The 17,426-nt window shown below is 53.8% G+C and overlaps 1 long non-coding RNA gene across 2 annotated transcripts; it reads left to right on the top strand.

Annotated features, from left to right (window-relative positions):
- Nucleotides 1-216: 216 nt before the first annotated feature.
- Nucleotides 217-4,864, top strand: LOC123479323 (uncharacterized). Of its 2 annotated transcripts, none has more exons than XR_006654909.3 (5): nt 217-516; nt 1,912-2,002; nt 3,078-3,236; nt 3,756-3,922; nt 4,510-4,864. It is a non-coding gene; the product is annotated as an uncharacterized lncRNA (long non-coding RNA). The 2 variants fall into 2 exon arrangements; XR_006654910.3 differs by having other exon boundaries at nt 3,075-3,236.
- The last annotated feature ends 12,562 nt before the right edge of the window (nt 4,865-17,426 follow it).

The raw sequence follows: 17,426 nt of genomic DNA, 5'->3' as shown, positions 1-17,426 counted from the left end.
CGCCCGGAACGCAGCGGCGGCGGCGGCGGGCCCCGGGCGGCTGGAGCGGCAGCCGCATGTGCGAGCTAGGCGCCTGCCAAAGCGTTGGGTCATTTAATTGGGGAGGAGGAAGGCGGGGCGGCGGGCGGCGCGGAGAGAGGAGGAGGGAGGAGGAGGGAGGAGGAGGAGGAGGAGGAGGAGGGCGGCGGGCGGGCGGGAGCCGGCGGGCGGGGAATCCCTCCCTCGCGCGCCCTCCCCTCCTCCTCCCCCTTCTCCCCCTTTTCCCTGCTGTCCTCCCTCCCTCTGCTGTCCCCCCCTCCCTTGCGTCCCAAACTGCGCACAATAGCGCGCCGGCTCCTCTATCTATTTTGTGTCCAGCCGGGAGCCGCGAACGATGATTCATTGCCCCAATTAGGGGCTCTCTCCAGCGCGCCCGGCTCGAGCCGTCTGAAGGGTCTCCTCAGGGGACCGCGGAAACCCATCAGCGGCTACAGCTGGTCTTTAAGTAAAGGTCAAGCAGGACGCAGGAGGAGCCAGGTAAGGATGTGGCGGGCGTCCCCTGAGACTAAGGAGCCAGCGCTGGAGCTCTCGGGAGGGGCAGCCTCAGCCCAGGAGCCAATTTCATTCAGGGTGCCATGGCCCCTCCTCACTCTAAAGGGAGACTCAGTAAGGACCATTTACAGCCCTCAGCAGCCCAGAGTTGGGGGCAATTTGCAGGGCCCAGTGTTCTAATTTTGGAGACAGAGGGAAGAAGAGCTGCCCCCGCCTCCCAGAACACATTAGTGAATGCACCTTCCTGGTGATGGAGTCCTCAGCCTGCCCCATGCCATACCACTGGCCAGGGCCAGAAAGGGTGCTGTGTGTTCCAGGGCAAATGACTCAACAACTCTGGGGCCTCTCTTCCTCTTGTTAAACAGGAGCTCTGACAGGAGATTCACTGTTTTCATATATTTATTGTGTATGCGAATAGATGCATTGTATTCCTTTATTACACAGGGAGAAATCTTAGCACTTGCCAAGGTGCTTCTCTAAGCACTTTATATACATCAGCACGGTTACTTGGGGTTAAGTGTGATGAGGACCCCATTTTATGGATGAGAAAGAGGATCCACTGAGAGTTAAGTTACTTTTCAGGCGTGGTGGAGCTGGAATTCAGACCCTGTGCTGCAGCGTCTGGTCCCCACCGCCGGTCTGCTGATGCAGACTGTCTGTGGCAGGGAGTGTGGCAAGGACCCCTCGGTGCGCCCCGCTGTTCTGACTCACGCTGGGAGGCCTTTGCACATCTAGGCCTTCCTCGGCCTCACGTTTCCCATCTGTGAAATGCCACCCCTTCCAGCCTCGAGATTCTATGAGTCTCTGATTTCCAAGCAGGTGACAGCTGTCCCAACCTGCCAGCTGGAGCCCAGAGGGAGCCTGGGGACAAAGGTGCCATGTGGGCCCCCTGCCCTCTGGGGCACTGACATGTAAATAAAACTAGGCTTTCTCTGGCGCAGAGGAGGACCATGCATTATAAATAAATGGAACAAGAGAAAACGGCCACCTCTTTGGAAACCCTGGTGGATATTCCAGGGGTGAACAGGAAAATCATCATCATCATCGCCAGAAATGCAAAAGTCAGGCTCTGATCCAGGCCCACACAAAAGCTGTGTCAACCAAGCTGTCCCAAAGGAATGTTGGGGCAGAGCAAGGGGTTCCCCTGCTTCTGGCATTTTTAGTACCTGGTGAGAGGAGATATGGTTAGAAAAACTTTGAAGTTAATTGTGTCTTAGCACAAGTACCAAGCCCCACACAGACCAAGAGGTTGCCGGTAAAACAATGCCGGCTTAGGCAATGCAGGTTTACTCGTGGTACTGCAGGTTTAATGCAGGGGTTACTAGTGGGTTCCTTAAGGCTTGGCACATGCTATTCCTTTCACTTCAAATGCCTTTCCAGGTTCTCTTTTCCAAACCAGCTCCTCCTCTTATCTTTATGGTCTTGGCTGCAGTATCTCGCCAGAGAGATTTCCCTGCCTTCTCCATTTCAAGTAGGTCCCTCCTTTTATTCTCTGACTCAGCTCATTGGCATAGGAATTTGCTGTTGATTTTATTTATTTTTCTGTCGACTTCCCCCCCCCCTCCCCGTCTGGCTCCTCAGGAGCCTGGGTGCTCCCTCCCTGGGGCAGGAATCAGGTCTGTCTTGTTCACTGTATGTCCTATCCCATCTCTCTCTAGCTCAGTGAGCCTCGGGCAAATCTCTTAGCTCCCTAAACCTCAGTTTTCTGCCCTATACAATGGGCTTTTGATCCTCACCATTTTTGTTTGTGTGGATCAAATTAGGCAGAGAGTGCAATGCTGTGGGCACGGGCCTGGCACATTGTGGGTGACAGTGTGTGTGTATGTGTGTGTGTGTGTTGACTCTTCCTGGCTCTGTCCAGTGGTTGAGGAGGTTCTGCTACTGCCTGTCTGCACCTGAGGGGAAGGGGCACTGTGATGAGGTCACACACACAGTCTGAAGGAGGAGGGCCACAGGAGTCAACAGGATAAAGAGAGGGAGGTGGAGCTTTCTTGGCTAAACTGAAATCATCCAGGAGAAGTTCCTGAGTATGTGCCACATTTGTGAAAATGTGTGTATGCATGTGTTGGTGTGTGTGTATATCTGTGTGTACATGTGTGTACACATGTGCATTCAGGTGTGTGCACATGTCTGTGTGTACATGTGTGGATGTGCCAGTGTGTGCACAAGCATTCGAGTGTGTGTGCTGGTGTGTGCATGTGTGTGTTGGTGTGCATATGTGCACATGTGTCCGTGCATGTGTCTGTGTGAGCATATGAAGTGGGCCAGGAGTGGGAAGGAGAGAGGCTTCCAGCTGGATGTTTTTATTTCCCTGAATGACCCAGTGACTTAGGAGAGACCCCACCTTACATCTCGGTAGCCAGGAACAGGCAGGCACAGATAAGGGGGAGGAAGGCAGGTGGTAATGGTTCATCATTTGGGGGTAGATGGCACCTGGGTGGGGCCACTGGCACAGACTGACATAATAGTTCTGTCCTTTACTTGCTGTGAGGCCTTTACCTGCTACTTAACCTCTCCAAGCCTCAGTTTCCCCATGTGTAAAGCAGGGATAACGGAACAACATACCCCATAGCGACGGGAGGAGGGTGAAGAGACACTCCAGGTGAAGCACGCTCTCTGAACGCAGAAGTGGCGGTAGTTTGGCACCTTGGGGACGTGCGCCTCGGAGATGCAAACTCACTGGATCTTTACAAGGAGCTCATGAGGTAGGTTCTGTTATATCCCCAATTTCAGGTGAGGAGACAGAGGCACAGAGAAGTAAAGGCCCAAGGTCGTGCCCCTGGCGGTGGCCCTCGGGCAGCATGTACCCACAACTCCCTGGCTTTGTTCGTCGTTAACATTAGCTTTGCCCTAAGTCTGAGATGCCAGCTTATTCGGGCAGGAAGGGTCTACAGAGTCTCTTCCTCCCTCTCGTCACACGTGTCCCCAGTTTCACAGGTAAGGAAATGAGGCCCTGACAGGTTTGCATCTAGTCACAAAGCAGGCCAAGTGGGCCAGAAGGCGAGAAATGTCAAGGCTCGTTTATATTAATGTCACATACCAAAGTAGACTCAAAGTACCAATTTCTAAGGGAAGGTGACAAGCCACCAAACTGACTCCGAGCCACAGCCCCCAGACCCCAGCAGAGCCATCTCCTTGCTTCCCTGTGAGCCTCACTGGCCTCCCTGCAGCTCCCTCGAGACCACGCAATGTGCCGCCCCAGGTCTCTCCGCCTCTCTTCCTAGGACGCAAGCGTAGTGGACTTGAAAAGCCATGACCGATGCTCACAGGCAGACCCAGTGCTGCGAACTGGGAGGAAACACGTGCCCCCTGCCCCCTTGGTTCTGTAGGAGACCAGAGACCATCAGTGTGGAGCATCTGGGCACATCTCAGACTTGTGACTTCCTGCAGGGTAGGCTCAGAAGCTTCAGGAATCTGCCCTCACCCTGCTGGGAAAGTTAGTTTCCATGATTCGAGCATTTAGCGCAGGTGATTTTACATATTTGTCTCTGGGCCTGCCCCTTCCCACCAGAGCAGAGCCTGGGTGGCTTCTCTTGTTCCGTCCCACAGAGCCTCAAGACAAGGGACGCAGCTGGGGCACAATCCATGCCTGACCCTGGGATGCCAAACTGTATCCCAAACCTCCCTATGCCTTCCAAATTCCAGAATAGCCCGCTGCCTTCCACTGCTCTGTCTTCTCATCTCTCATCCTTCCCCAGTCCCAGCAATCCAGATCAAAGTCTCCCAGGTGCCCCAGCTTCTCTGGACCCCAAAGCCCCACTTGCCTCTCACTGGGGCCTCTGCCCATTTCCTCCCTCTACACTGCGCATGCACCTCTGGCATCCCTCCCAGGACCCATTTACCTTCCTAGGCTGGCCCATCCTTCCTCTTTTAGATGCTACGTGTGCCGTGTGTTTGGCCTCTTGCTCTCTGGGGACCAGAAAAACAAAATTTATCATCTGACTGCCCTATTTTTTCTTTCCTTTTTTTCCCCCTAAGAATGAACCAAACACTTCTCTACTCTCCTCAGAAAGAGCTTCAAATATAGCAGGCCGCTGGCAAAAGCATGTTCTTCTCAGAGGAAGGAGTGCGATTGTTAAAATAAAGAAAAACAAAACCTAGGATTTACGGAGGCCTTGGGTTTATGAACCAGTTCACACCTATTGGGTTGCATGGCATAGTAAGGCAGGAATCAGATCGCCGACTCCACACGGGAGAAGAGGGAACTGCAGCTGACGGGCACTGCTCTGGGCCGGAGGTGAGCTCCCACCTGCCCGGCTGGTGAAATTTCCTTCCTTTTGTACTTGTAACTGTGCTAAGTCGTTCAACATAAACATTAAAAAAGATGTGAGTTCAGTGACCCTATCTTAGCATCCCTTCTTTTTTCAAACGCGGTAGCCTCGGAGAGTGGCAGCCGCAGCGAACCACTCTCTAGATCTGGGTCCCGAGCTGAGCTAGGCAGAGGCATTTGGTAAGCTGCAAAGTGCTTTCTTAACAAAACCCCAAAAACACAGCTTGTGTCACACAGTTAAGGACCAGAGCGTGGCATACAGATTTGAAGAGCAGAATTGGGTGCCCCTAAAGCTTCGCCTGGCTCCCGTTAGCCTGGAAAAAGAATCTGGAAGTAAACAGCCCGGCCTCCCCCTCTGGGACACACCGTTGCCCCAACCTCCTCTACCTCAAAATCCCAGGCTATGGCCATGAACTTCAGGGCCTCGTAAAACTTCTTTGATAAATGATCCCCAGGGGGGACCTGCCACTGGGGATGATGGGACAAACACTCTATATAAATCTTGAGTGTGCTCAAAGGCTCCCTTGCCGCTGGCTTCTCAACAGACCCCTGGTTTGCAGCACAAAATCCACAGCAGTCATTTATGTGGTTAACTCTCAGCCTTCTGAGCCAGGGATCTTTCTGGAGAAGGTAGGGCATAGGTGGGTGGGGGAGGGGTGGAACAAAAGCAGAAGGTAATGACCTGGAATGGCCTTAAGGGTGCCTGGCATGCAGCAGGCGCTCAATACAAACCAGTTTGTGTCCTCCAGTGTGTACAGGTAGCAGCTAATGTTTCCTGCACACTGACTACATGCAAGGTGCTGTGTTCAGAGCTGACATCATCATCTAGTTTAGATCTTCAGACAGCCTGAAAAATAGGCATGTCACCCAATTTTACTGACACTGAGACTGGGAACATTGAATGCGTGTCCCAAGATCACAGAGCTGGGAAGCGGCGGAGCTGAATTCCAGCAGGGGCGGTCTGGCCCAAGAGCCGTCCTCTAACACACACTGACATGTGCCCAGCGCCTGGCCTGCCAGGCCAGCCTCCCCTGATCCTTTGCAATAAAAGCCTCCTTGTCCCTGGCTGGGTCCTGCTAGGCAGGCTGTCGGTCAGGGCTTGCTGGACGACTTTGAGTCCGGCCTAGGACTTCACCAGCAGCCCTGCCCCAGCCCAGGCTTCCCTAACCCTCAGCAGCCAAACTTTCAGGCCCTGGAATACACTCAGTGGGCTGCAGCAGGTCCTTGGGGCTGGCTAACGGGGGCTGGGAAGTCAGCGGCAACAGATTCTTTCCAGCTGTTACTCTGAGTCACTACAGGTTATTCCAAAGCCTGACTGCTAGCGTGCCTGCCCTGGTCTCTCGCTTCTGCCATTCACTGGGGCTGAACTCAGTGATGAGGGTGCAAACCGGGCCTGAAGCATGCATCCGACGCTGACCTGGGGTCTTGCTTGGTAATGACCTTCAGTCGAAGTGTGACTTGCATACAGAAAACTGTGCATCCTCATATGGGTACAGCTTGCGGAATTGTCACAAATTAGGCACATCTGTGTAACCCGCACCCAGAAATAAGGCCTGTCCAGGCTCCCAACAGCGCCCTTGGCTCCCCCTTGCAGGTGCCACCCCACACCAAGGCTGACGACATACAGCCAGAAATCCAGGCGTCCTGGCTTCTAACACCATTTTTTTTTTTATTTTTAGCAACTTTATTGAGATATGATTCACATAGCACGCAATCCACCGATCCAGGGGCGTGCAATTCCCTGGCTTCTAGGACGTTCCGAGTTGTGCTGCCGTCGCCACAGTCAGTTTGAAAACACTGTCATCAACTCAGAAAGAAACCCCAGCCCTTTGAGCTGTCACTCAGTCCCTCAGCCCCTGGCAAACACTGCTGTCCTGTCTGTCTCCATGGATATGCCCATTCTGGGTGTGCCATGCAAACGGAATCACACACATGCAGCTTTGTGTGCCTGGCTTCTCTCATTCGGCATGTTTCCCAGGTTCACCCGTGTTGTAGTGTGTGCCAGGACAGACAGTCTTTGTACTTTATGTAAATAGAATGCATGCATTCTTTGAGTCTGGCTTTCAGCTCTGTATTATGTCTGTGAAATTCTTCCCTGTGTTTTTATATAGGAGTACTCAATGCTTTTTTATTGCCGTATAGTATTCCATTGATGAATATACCACAACTTATTCATCCATTCCACTGTTTGTGGGTTTGGGGTAGTTCTCATTTTAGGCTAACATATGAATACTGTTTCTCTGAACACTCTCATCCATGTTTTTTCTTAGAAATACACGAGGAGGCATCTGTGTTGGGTAGATACCTAGGAGTGGAATCGTTGGCCATGGGGTAGGCGCATGTCCAAGCTCAGTGCGTACTAAGATGTTTCACACCACATTCGCGGTAGCTTGTGGGATTCCCAGGGTTCCCTACTTCCCGACCCCTTCTTTCAGTGGCCCACCCACCAGCCAGAGCCCATGGACCGTCTGCCTGCAGGGCAACCACCCTGCCTGTCCGAGCAGCCTCCAGGAAGCCCACGTGGGCTGCGAAGGGAAAGGGCTTGGTGGCTGGTGTTTTCCTTGGGTTGTGCGCGCACGCGTGGTTTCTCTGCCCTGGCTCTGAAACTATGTTCCTTTCATGGGCCAGAAATACTTAGGCATGGCTCACTCTAAAAGGGGAAACACATTTTAAAATTCCAATCTGCCCAGCTGTCGAGAGGGCAGCGCTCACCAGGAACAGTGACTTACAGTCCCTGGTTCCCACTTTGGGGCCTGACTCCACTCGCTCCTGGGTTCAAAGCATGTTTCTTGTGTGCCTGCCCATCTCAGGGACTGGGTTGGGTACTGTACGGGGCCTATGAACATGGCCAGCAGGATGGCACAGTGGGGATGTGTCTTAGCGTGAGGAGATCCCAGACCCTTAGTGAGCTAAGCTCTGTTTGAAATCTCCATCTGTTGTCCATTTAATCCTTCCAGTGACCAGATGAGGTAAGGGTATGAATATTCTTTTTCCACTTTATAGATGAGGAGACTGAAGTCCAGAGAGGCTAAGCTACTTGCCCAAGATCACACAGCCTCAATCGCAGAAGTGGAATTTGAGCCCAGAGCCCCCACTTTTAAGTACTGCACCCCATTGCCTCCAGATTTTGTTAGAAATCTCAGCCCTGCCCCTTCTTCTCTGTGTGACCCTTGGCAAGAGGCTGAACTTCTGAGCCATATTTCCTTAGTTCCTGTGAGTGTGGAGAAAACTGTGCCTCCCTCCCCACACTGCAATGGGGAGGTCCAATGCCAGAACGCGGCAGGCTGTGAACAGAACAGACGCTGCACGGTGGTCCATTTCACCCCCGCTGCTCCCCAAAATGGCGCCCGCCCCCAGGAAGTGCATGGCTTCCAAAGCATATATTCTGGGAGACAGTTGAGACTTTGGATCTTCTCTAGGCCACCCGTCTATTTAACAGGTGGAAGGCCCAAGGCCCGGGGCAGCCCTGACTCCTCCAAGGTCACACTCAGTCTTGAGGAGAACTCTCAGTCTGAAGCTCTTCCACCCCTTTGGAAGGTGGGGTTCATGGTTTTAAGGCCAAGGCGCCCTCACCCAGTCATTCAAGAACTTACTTCTTCCTGAGTCCATCTCTTCCTTGGGGCCCAAAGCTTAGCTCACGTGATGGTAGCTCTAGTTTTAAGAGAGAACCAGAGCAAGTCTGATGCTCTCACCCCCAAGTCAGGTAGGATGGGTGGGGGCAGGCAAGGAGGCTGGCTGGGAGTCAGGCCTGGTGTCCCGTCACGACTCTGGCTGGGCACCCGGACACGCCTTCCAGAAAGACTATCTCCCAGTGGGGCCACCCGCGACCCTGCTCGGCCATTAATATTTATCAGACCTGAAAGCTGAGCCACTGGAGAAGTGAAAAACAGCCATGAACAGGTGCCACAGTGGCTGGCACCCCAGCCTAGGCTGTGGGCAGCTGGGGGGCTTAGTTAAGGTCAAGGGGCTGGATGAGGTGGGCTGAGCACGGGGCCTCCTCTGGGAACAAAGATCGCAAAGGAGGGAAGCAGGAGATTAGGAAGCAGACACCTCATTATAAAAAGCTGGAGGTCTCTTCCTGCTATGGATGCGCGAGGCCAGAGGGTGGGGAGGACCTCGAGGGCCCCTAGCCTGGGCTGGAAACCAGGAACTGGGGGATGGGTTTGGCAGGGCAGCTATGGCTGCTTCCCCTCTGGGGGTACCTCACATCTGCTCCCTACCCAGGAGACAGTGTGGTCTTTTCAAAAGTGCAAATCTGGCTATGGCTTCCTTACTGCTTAAAATCCTTCTCAGTTTCCATACCTCTCAGGTCAGAGAACAAACTCCCTGTTTGCTGGCCCCTGCCCATGTCTCCAGGAGACCTCAGGACCTCTGAGCCCATTGCACCTTCCCAAGGGACACCACGCTCTCAGCACCACAGGACCTTTGCACGTGCCATTTTTATGGCCTGGAACTTGATTCCCTCCCCATGCCTATGTAATTCCTGCCTGTGCCAGGCATAGCCACTCCTCACCCTTCTGCTTTGTAGGCAGACCCTGCAAATGGCATTTCCCAGGTCCTCTTGCCTTCTGGCTTCCCACTAGGTTCAGCCAATGGAGACCAAAGGGCAGGAGAGGGGAGGAACCAGGGTATTTCTTCCTCTCTGCATGTCTCCCTCTCCTCCACTTCCCCTCTCCCCCTCCCCACCTTTCCCCTTCTCTATTCTCACCACCCTCCCTCTTGCCACCTTTAGGCAGTGTCTCTAGAAATGGCCATATTTTCTCTGTGGCCCCAGCAGCTCCAGTAACTCTGTCTCTTCTTTGTCTCTCCAGCCCAGGGTGAGGGCAGCTTCCTGCACTTCCTAATCTCTATTTGTTCTTGCAACTACATTATCACTTTTATAACCAATTCCTTTTCTTTAATTCCCCCTTCTGAGCCACCTGACACAGCTATCTTTTCCCTGACGTCATTTGGCTCATCCTTTGGCTCCTGCATGAGGGTCAGACCTCACAGGCGCCTTCCTGGCCCCCCAGCCTGGCTCAGGAACCTCTGGGATATACTAGGTGATTTCTTTTCCTTCTGGGCACTTATTGCTGTTTGCAATTATGGATTCATGAGTGTGGTTATTCGATTAACATCTGTCTCCTCCCAAATTCACAAGTTCCATGAGGATAAGGGCCAGACATCTGTTTCTGCTCTCTGTATCTCCAGTACCACAACCTAGTATAATGGCTGGCAGTCGGGAGGCACTCAGCTGTTTGCTGAATAATGAACCGGTGGATAAATGCATGGATGGGTGAGGGGAGGTGTGAGGAACTCATTCAGCCAGAAACCACTTATTCCAGGTGAATCTTTCTTTTCCCTTTTTCATAAGGTCACTAGATAAATTGCTTAGAGAAACTCATCATACATCCACTCAACTGCAATTTATTGAGCACCTACAGGGTGCCAGAATGAAGGGATAGGTGGGTATGCGGGTGAGCAGATGGATGGATGGGTAGAAGGAAGGAAAGAGGAAGAATGGATGGACAAGTAAGCGGGCAGTAGGAAGAAAGCATGTACTCCTAGGGACAAAAAAGAAGGAAGGCAGGGAAGGAAGACAGGCAAGTTGAATTAAGAGAAAAGATACCACTACTCTGCTGATGAAAAGCAGAGGGACAGGCAATGACAGCGCTCACACGGGAACGTTGTACTGTGTCCCTAAAATATGCAGGAAGGTCAGGCTGTGAGGAGCGAGCAGGCAGGGAAGGGCGTTTCTGAACTGAGCTGCAGTTCCCTTGTGTTAACCAAGACGAATGACTTTGGTTTGAAGATCCCATTCCTAGTCATGGCTTTGGGGCCAGCGGGACGTGACCAGCCGCCTCTGGGCTGCCCCAGAGACCCAGGGCTCCTGAGTTTGCAGTTAAGGGTTGACCTGGCAGCAACGGGCAGTGGCAAAAGCTGAGACCCTGAAGTCCTGCGCACATGTCCAGTAGCAGCCGGATAGCACTTCCCTTCACCCCAGACCCTTTGGCAGATCTTCTATCTGCTCAGGGTCTGGCCTTTCCCCAGGCTTCAGGAATGAGGCTCCAAAGGAAATGCTTGTCTCCCTGCCCGTCTCAGCTGGTTCCTCTCTCTGTGGGAGTCCCAGGCCTGGAGCCCCCACCGTGGATGCCGTGGGGGCCCAGCGTGGAGCTGGGAAAGACAAACTCAGAAGCAGGGAGGGGGGAGGGGAATGGGTGGCAGAGGGGCGGCTGGGTGGGAGCTGCTGATTCACAGCCACCCTTCAACAGGTGGCCCGCCATCTGCTCCGGCTTCCCGCCCCAGCCACGTGTACAGCCCTCTTGAGTTTAACTTCGGCTGTGCACGCGGCTTGAGTTCATACAGCCAGAAAAAGAACTCGCCGAGAGCTGGCCGGGCTGAGGACAGAGCAAGGGTCACTTGTCGCCTGGGAGCAAAGCTAAAAATGACCAGGGAATTTGGAAAGTCCCTGTGCTCGGGCCCTGACCTGCATTTCTTTTCACTGGGTTCCTGGAGTCTGGCCTAAAAGCTTTTCAGAGTTGGCTGTGCCCACTCTTTACCTGACAGACACTGAAATGCAGGCCCAGAGAAGTGAAGAGGCTTGTCTGGGGTCACACAGCTTAAAATTTGTTGATTCGCTCATTGATTCCCTATCAGTTTATCCAGTGGGCTCCCTGCCAGCTGCAGAAATACAGCCTTGGGGAGCCTGTAAACCCCGCTAGGAGACCAGCTGTGTAGGTGCCAAAACTTAATGCAGGAGCATCCCAGCCCTGCTGCTGATGCCAGCTAGAACATCTGAAGCTCTCTGTGACTCGACGTCCTCATTCGTGGAATGGAAATAACCATAACTACAGCACCGACCTCTTAGAGCTGGTGTGTGAAAGGTTACTGCATCACATGCTGTGGGGAAAAGCCTTCATTCAACTTCATTCGGCATCTCGTACTTCCATTCTCGAAACAACCTGGTGCGGTTAATACCCTCAGCCCTTTGCAGATGAGGGAAGGGACATGTCCAGTCGTTTGCCAGCACACCCAGGACAAGCCCGGACTTGGACTCAGGACAGTCAGAACCCCAGCTGCCCCCATACCCCACCCCCAGCCCTTCCAGGGCCCTCTCCTTCCTCCGTGCTGATTCTGCCTCCAGCCTGGAAGGGAACATGTCAGAACCTATCCCCAGGACAGGGCCCAGCTGTCACCCTCCCAGTTGCTGGGACCCTGGTGTGCAGCATCCAGTGCCAGCCTGCAGGCTGGGCCAGGGACACACATACAGCTTCTGACACATCAGAGGTGGGGAGGGGGCCAAGTGTGTTCTACCCCAAACAGGCCCCCTCCTCTAGGCAGGCAGCCAGCCCTGCCTGCCCCCTTTCCTTCTGCCAGGCCAAGCATCTTCCCCACACTGGCCGAAGCGAACAAGTGCAGAGTCGTCTCCGTGCAGCTCTGGCTCGGGAACTACCTGCCCTCGACGGAATCTCAGGAGCCTGGGATGCACGGCGGCTTGGCCACACGTGGTGGCGTTCACAAGTGCCTGCTGGGGGAACACCTGGGGAAGCACCGCTGCAAGGCCTTGAGCACAGGCCTATCTTCACATGAGGGGCAGTGGCTCGGGGCAGAGTACCGCCTCTGCCATCAAGGTGCCTGGTGGGTCATGATGAGCTGATGATTAGTGAACATGTCTGTGGGGCCCTGGGCCCCGTCTGTGGTCTCAGCTTTCCTGGCTACCCCGTAGGTTCAGGACTCTCACCTCCATCTGGAGGTGATGACCTTGAACCTAGAGACATGCCCTAACGGACATAAGGGAGTGGGGCTGGGAACCTGGGCTGGTGGACTCCAAGGCCATAATTGGCCTTGGGCTGCCTGTCTATTTGACAGGCTCTTAGAGCAGGCTCATCCAGGCAGGCTGGTGGTTCTGGATTCCAGCTCAGGCTAGTGCTGTCCTGGGGGCTCTGATCTAGGGGGCACGGCCCATGGCCTCCACCTTCAAAGCTGTTAGGGCCTCAGGGGCAGCTCATTCAAACACGAGCCAAGAAGTGCAGATGGAGGGGGTAAGTGGCAGGGGGAGGACAGTGCTGGGGGGGCTCTGGTGGCGGGGAGAGTCCTGGAAGGACAGAGGTAGCACTAGAGTGGGGCAGCCAACCCTCCACCTCCCTGCCTCCCACAGAACCCCAGGGCACAGGGTGGTTGCCTGGGGGGCAGGAGGCAGGGGCCTTCCCCCAGGCTGAGGGCCCCAGAAACCCATGGAGAGTCCATCCCAAAGGTGTCAAAGAAGAAAGCCAGCCAGCTGTCGGGGACGGGAGCAGGCAGTCCCGTCCCAGGAAAGGCCTGCCGGCCAGGCCCCAGCCTCCCTGGGCTGAATGCCTCTTCCCGCCGGCCCAGAGGCGCCAGTGCTGGCCTGGGAAGAAGCCGCGCCAGGTCAGGGCGGGCCTGCCCCCCTCCCTCAAGCCCCCGCCCTGACAAGGGTTTTCTTTCCACAAGAGCCAGAGGCAGAGAGGGGATGTGATGATTCTGACTGTGCAGACACAGAGACACCGGACTGCAATAGAGACAAACACAGATACAGAGGCAAAGAAAGAGACACAGAGACACAGATACAAAAGAGACAGATACAAACACCAGAGAGAGGCAGAGACACCAGAGAGAGACAGATGCAGACAGACAGACACAGAGATATCAGAAGACAGACGCAAGACCTCACGTAACCTGGAAACACACAGTGCATGTGACACCCAGCATCTCCCCTACAGAGACCCCCCAGGCCATTGCAGGCCCTTGCCAGCCAGCTGCCCTCAGGGCCTCCGGTCTTCCCAGGCACCCAAACACCAGGTGTCACACGTTCCAACATCAGTGTCTTAGGTTTTGACTCCATTCACTCAGGACCAACGCTTTGTGCAAAGAGGAAGTCTGGGTGGTGGACAATGCTCTGGGACCGGCCATCTGCAGCCTGTGCTTGAGTCCTGGGTCTTCCATCTGCCAGCTGTGAGACCGGGTGAGGGGACCTCACCTCTCTGAGCCTCAGTGTCCTCATCTATGAGGTAGACAGAGACGGGAGCCAAATCAAAGAGCGGCTGAGAGACTGCAGGAGAAAATGATGAACTCAAAAGGTGCCGCCAAGCTGACCTTGCCCAGCTGCGCAGACGTGTCTAGGTCACCAGGGCAAAGAGGGTCCGGGTGGAGACCTACCTGGCTTCCAGTCCCCGCGGGGGCAGTGACAAGCCACCACTCTGCCCACAGTCTCCTGTGCACCGAGCACTAGGGGCTCAAAGCTGCTGCCAACTCAGGGACCAGGCAGAATGAGGGGGCCTCGGCTTTGTGGTTGAGAGAACGGGAGCCAGGTGGTGGGCGTGGAAGAGGACTGCGGGGGTGTGAGGCCGGGACACACAGTTTCTTTCCCTTTTTAAAAATCTTCACCTGAGGGCCTGCTTATTGATTTTAGAGAGAAGCGAACGGAGGGAGAGAGGGAGGGAGAGAAACATTTGTCTCTTGCCTCTTGTACGTGCCCTGACCAGGGACCAGACTCACAACCTAGGCACATGCCCTGACCGAGAATCAGACGTGGAACCTATTGGTGTACAGGTGATGCTCCAGCCAGCTGAGCCTCACCGGTCAGGGCGCAGCTTCTTTTCCTGAACGACTTTATGGAGACATAGTTTATATGACAAAATGTGTCCATTTTAAGTAAATTTTACACATGTACGCACTCACATAGTGACCCCCCATCAAAATAATCTACATTTTCATCACCCCAAACTTCTTCCCTCATGCCCCTCCCCAGCCAGCCCCCCCTGCGAGCCCCCGAAGACCACTGATCTGCTCTCAATCACTGTGGCTCTGGCCTTCCCTACAACCTCGCACACACACAGCCACGCGGCGCCGCTCTGCGTCTGACTTCTTCCACTCAGCGCACAGTTTCTGAGACTCTTCCAAGTTATTAGGTGAATCGGTCATCCCTTCTTTTTTATTGATGAGTTGCATTCTGTTCTGTGATGGCACGCAGTGTATTTATCGGTCCCCTGTCCATGGCCATCTGGACTGTTTCCCGAGTGGGGGTCATTAAGAATAAAGCTGCTGTGGACACCGTGTGCAGCTGTCGGTGCGGACGTGTGTTCCCATTTCCCACGGGTAAGTGCTAAATGTGGAATTGCTGGGTCAAAGGCAAGTGTTGACCTGGAGCCATAGCTGGTTTATCTTTAAAATGGGGACAAGAAAGTGGAAATAAGCCAGGTGTCCGTCAACAGAATAGATAAACAGAGGGGGGTCTGTCTGCACCAGGGAGTAGTGTTTGGCCATAAAGAGGAGTGAGGACGATGTGCTGGCGAGGATGCGGAGAAGAGGGGGCCCTCGTGCACTGCTGGTGGGGACGCAGACTGGTGTGGCCACTGTGGAAAGCAGTATGCAGATTCCTCAAAAATTAAAAATGGATCTGCCTTTTGACCCAGCGATCCCGCTTCTGGGAGTGTATCTGAAGAACTGGAAACTGTAATTTGGAAGAATACATGCACCCCTCTGTTCGCTGCAGTGTTATTTACAAGAGCCAAGATTTGGGAGCAGCCCAAGTGCCCATCAGCAGACGAGTGGATAAAAAAGCTGTGGTACATTTCCACGATGGAATACTACTCGGCTGGAAAAAAGTAGGAAATTTTACCCTTTGTGACCACATGATGGACCTGGAGAATATTATGTATGCTGAGTGAAATAGGCCAGTCAGACTAATACCATATGATCTCACTTATATGTGGGATCTAATGAACAAAATAAACTGATGGACAAAAATGAAACAGACTTACAGAGACAGAGGACAGACTGACAGCTGTAAAAGGGGAGGGGGGTTGGGAGGCTGGATGAAAAAGGTGAAGGGACTAAAGGAAAAAACAACTCATAGACACAGACAGCAGTATGGTGGTTATCAGAGGGAAAGGGGGTGGGGGAGGGAGAAGAGGGAGTAGGGGGCATAAATGGTGGTGGAAGGAGACTTGACTTGGGGTGGTGAACACACAATACAATGTACAGGTGATGTGTTATAGCATTATACACCTGAAACCGATATAATTTCATTAACCAATGCCACCCCAATAAATTCAATTTTTTAAAAAAGGAGTAAGGTCCTAACGCATTTTACAACACGGATGAACCATGAAAACACCAAGCTAAGTAAGAGAGACCAGACCCAAGAGGCCACACAGTGCAGAATTCTGTTACATAAAATGTCCAGGACAGGCACATCCATAGAGACAGAAAGGAGACCAATGGGTTGCCAGGGCTGGGGGGGCATCAGGAGTGGCCGCCAGTGGGTGTAAGGTCTCCTTCCGGGGTGATGAAGTGGTCTGGAATCAGACTTAGGTGGTGGTTGCACAACCTTTGAGTGTCATAAATGCCGCTGAATTGTACACTCTAAAGTGGTTAAAATGGTGACTTTTCTGTGGTGTGAATTTTGCCTGCACATTAAAAAGGGGGAAGGTAATCCAGTTATAAGCGCACCCCCTTCGCAGGGCTTCCGTGAAGGTTAAATGTAACAGATATGGTGGAGCGCTTAGCACAGGGTGGGGCTCCCAGTCCCCAGAACAAATGTCGGAGATGTTTATGGGTTTTGCCTGCTTATTCCCAGGCATGGCTCTTTCCCCCATGCCTGGAACACTGCCTGGCACATAGTAAGTGCTGGCACATAGTAGGAACCACGAACAGCTGGCTTTGTGATTAGGATCTCCCCAGTCTCACACAAAACCCTGCCGGGGAGTGAGTCTGCTTGTAGCGCTGCTCTGAGCTTCTTATTCATTGTCTTCAAGAAATCTTCAAAACAATCCCATCAGATGGGAGTCTTTGAACATTTATTATAATTAATCTCCTCGTGTTTACGAAGAAGGAAACCAGGAGAGGTTAAGAAACCCGCCCAGGTCAGCCACCAGCCCAGGCTGGCCGTCGCCTGCGCCCACAGAGCTAGGTGAGCAGGCCAGCTCCCCTCGGATACCCATCACGGGCAGGTGTGCCTCTGACCTTTGCAGAGTGAGGTTCTCTCCCAGCTCCAGCTGGATTTTAATGGATCTGAGGGGAGGGGAGGCCAGGGATGTTCCCCCTGAGCCTGTGCTGCGAGCCTAGGCTCCCAGCGGGGAACAGGATGTGGCCCGACAGGGGGTCCCCTTCCTCCCAGCCTGGCCCGGCCCGCATGGAAGCCCGGTCAGCAGGGAGTTCCCAGGGACTCCGCGTGCGTCTGCTTTGACTCACAGGAAAAGAGGAGGTAAGAAAAATATAGCAAAAACAAGTCAGGGAAACCCTGCACACAGCTCTAGACAGGCCTCTGTCCCCAGGCTGTCACCTCTCCCATAGCCTCAGCCCTGGGGCCCTGGAGCCCAGGCCTCAGTGGCTGTGGGCACACCTTGTCCTCCTTCTTGGAATTTTCCTGAGACCTCGCTCCTTGGCTGTGTCTCAGCCTTGCTGACCCCTCCCATTGGCCATCACACCACTTCCTGCCTGGCTGGGGGACAGTCTCCCCAGAAACCTCTCCCTCTGCCCTTCCCACCCCCATCTCCCACCTCACCCCACACACAAACATGTGTTTCCCCAACCAACCCATCAACATGCGGCTGCCACCCCCAGCCCTCCAGAAGTCCATTTTGCTCATATCACTCCCCTGCCCTCAACCATATGTGGCTCCCTA

Source organism: Desmodus rotundus, chromosome 12 (genome assembly GCF_022682495.2).
Source record: "Desmodus rotundus isolate HL8 chromosome 12, HLdesRot8A.1, whole genome shotgun sequence".
Classification (NCBI taxonomy): Eukaryota; Metazoa; Chordata; class Mammalia; order Chiroptera; family Phyllostomidae; genus Desmodus; species Desmodus rotundus.
Note: the sequence above shows the minus strand (reverse complement) of the source record. Positions and strands in the feature narration are given on the sequence as shown.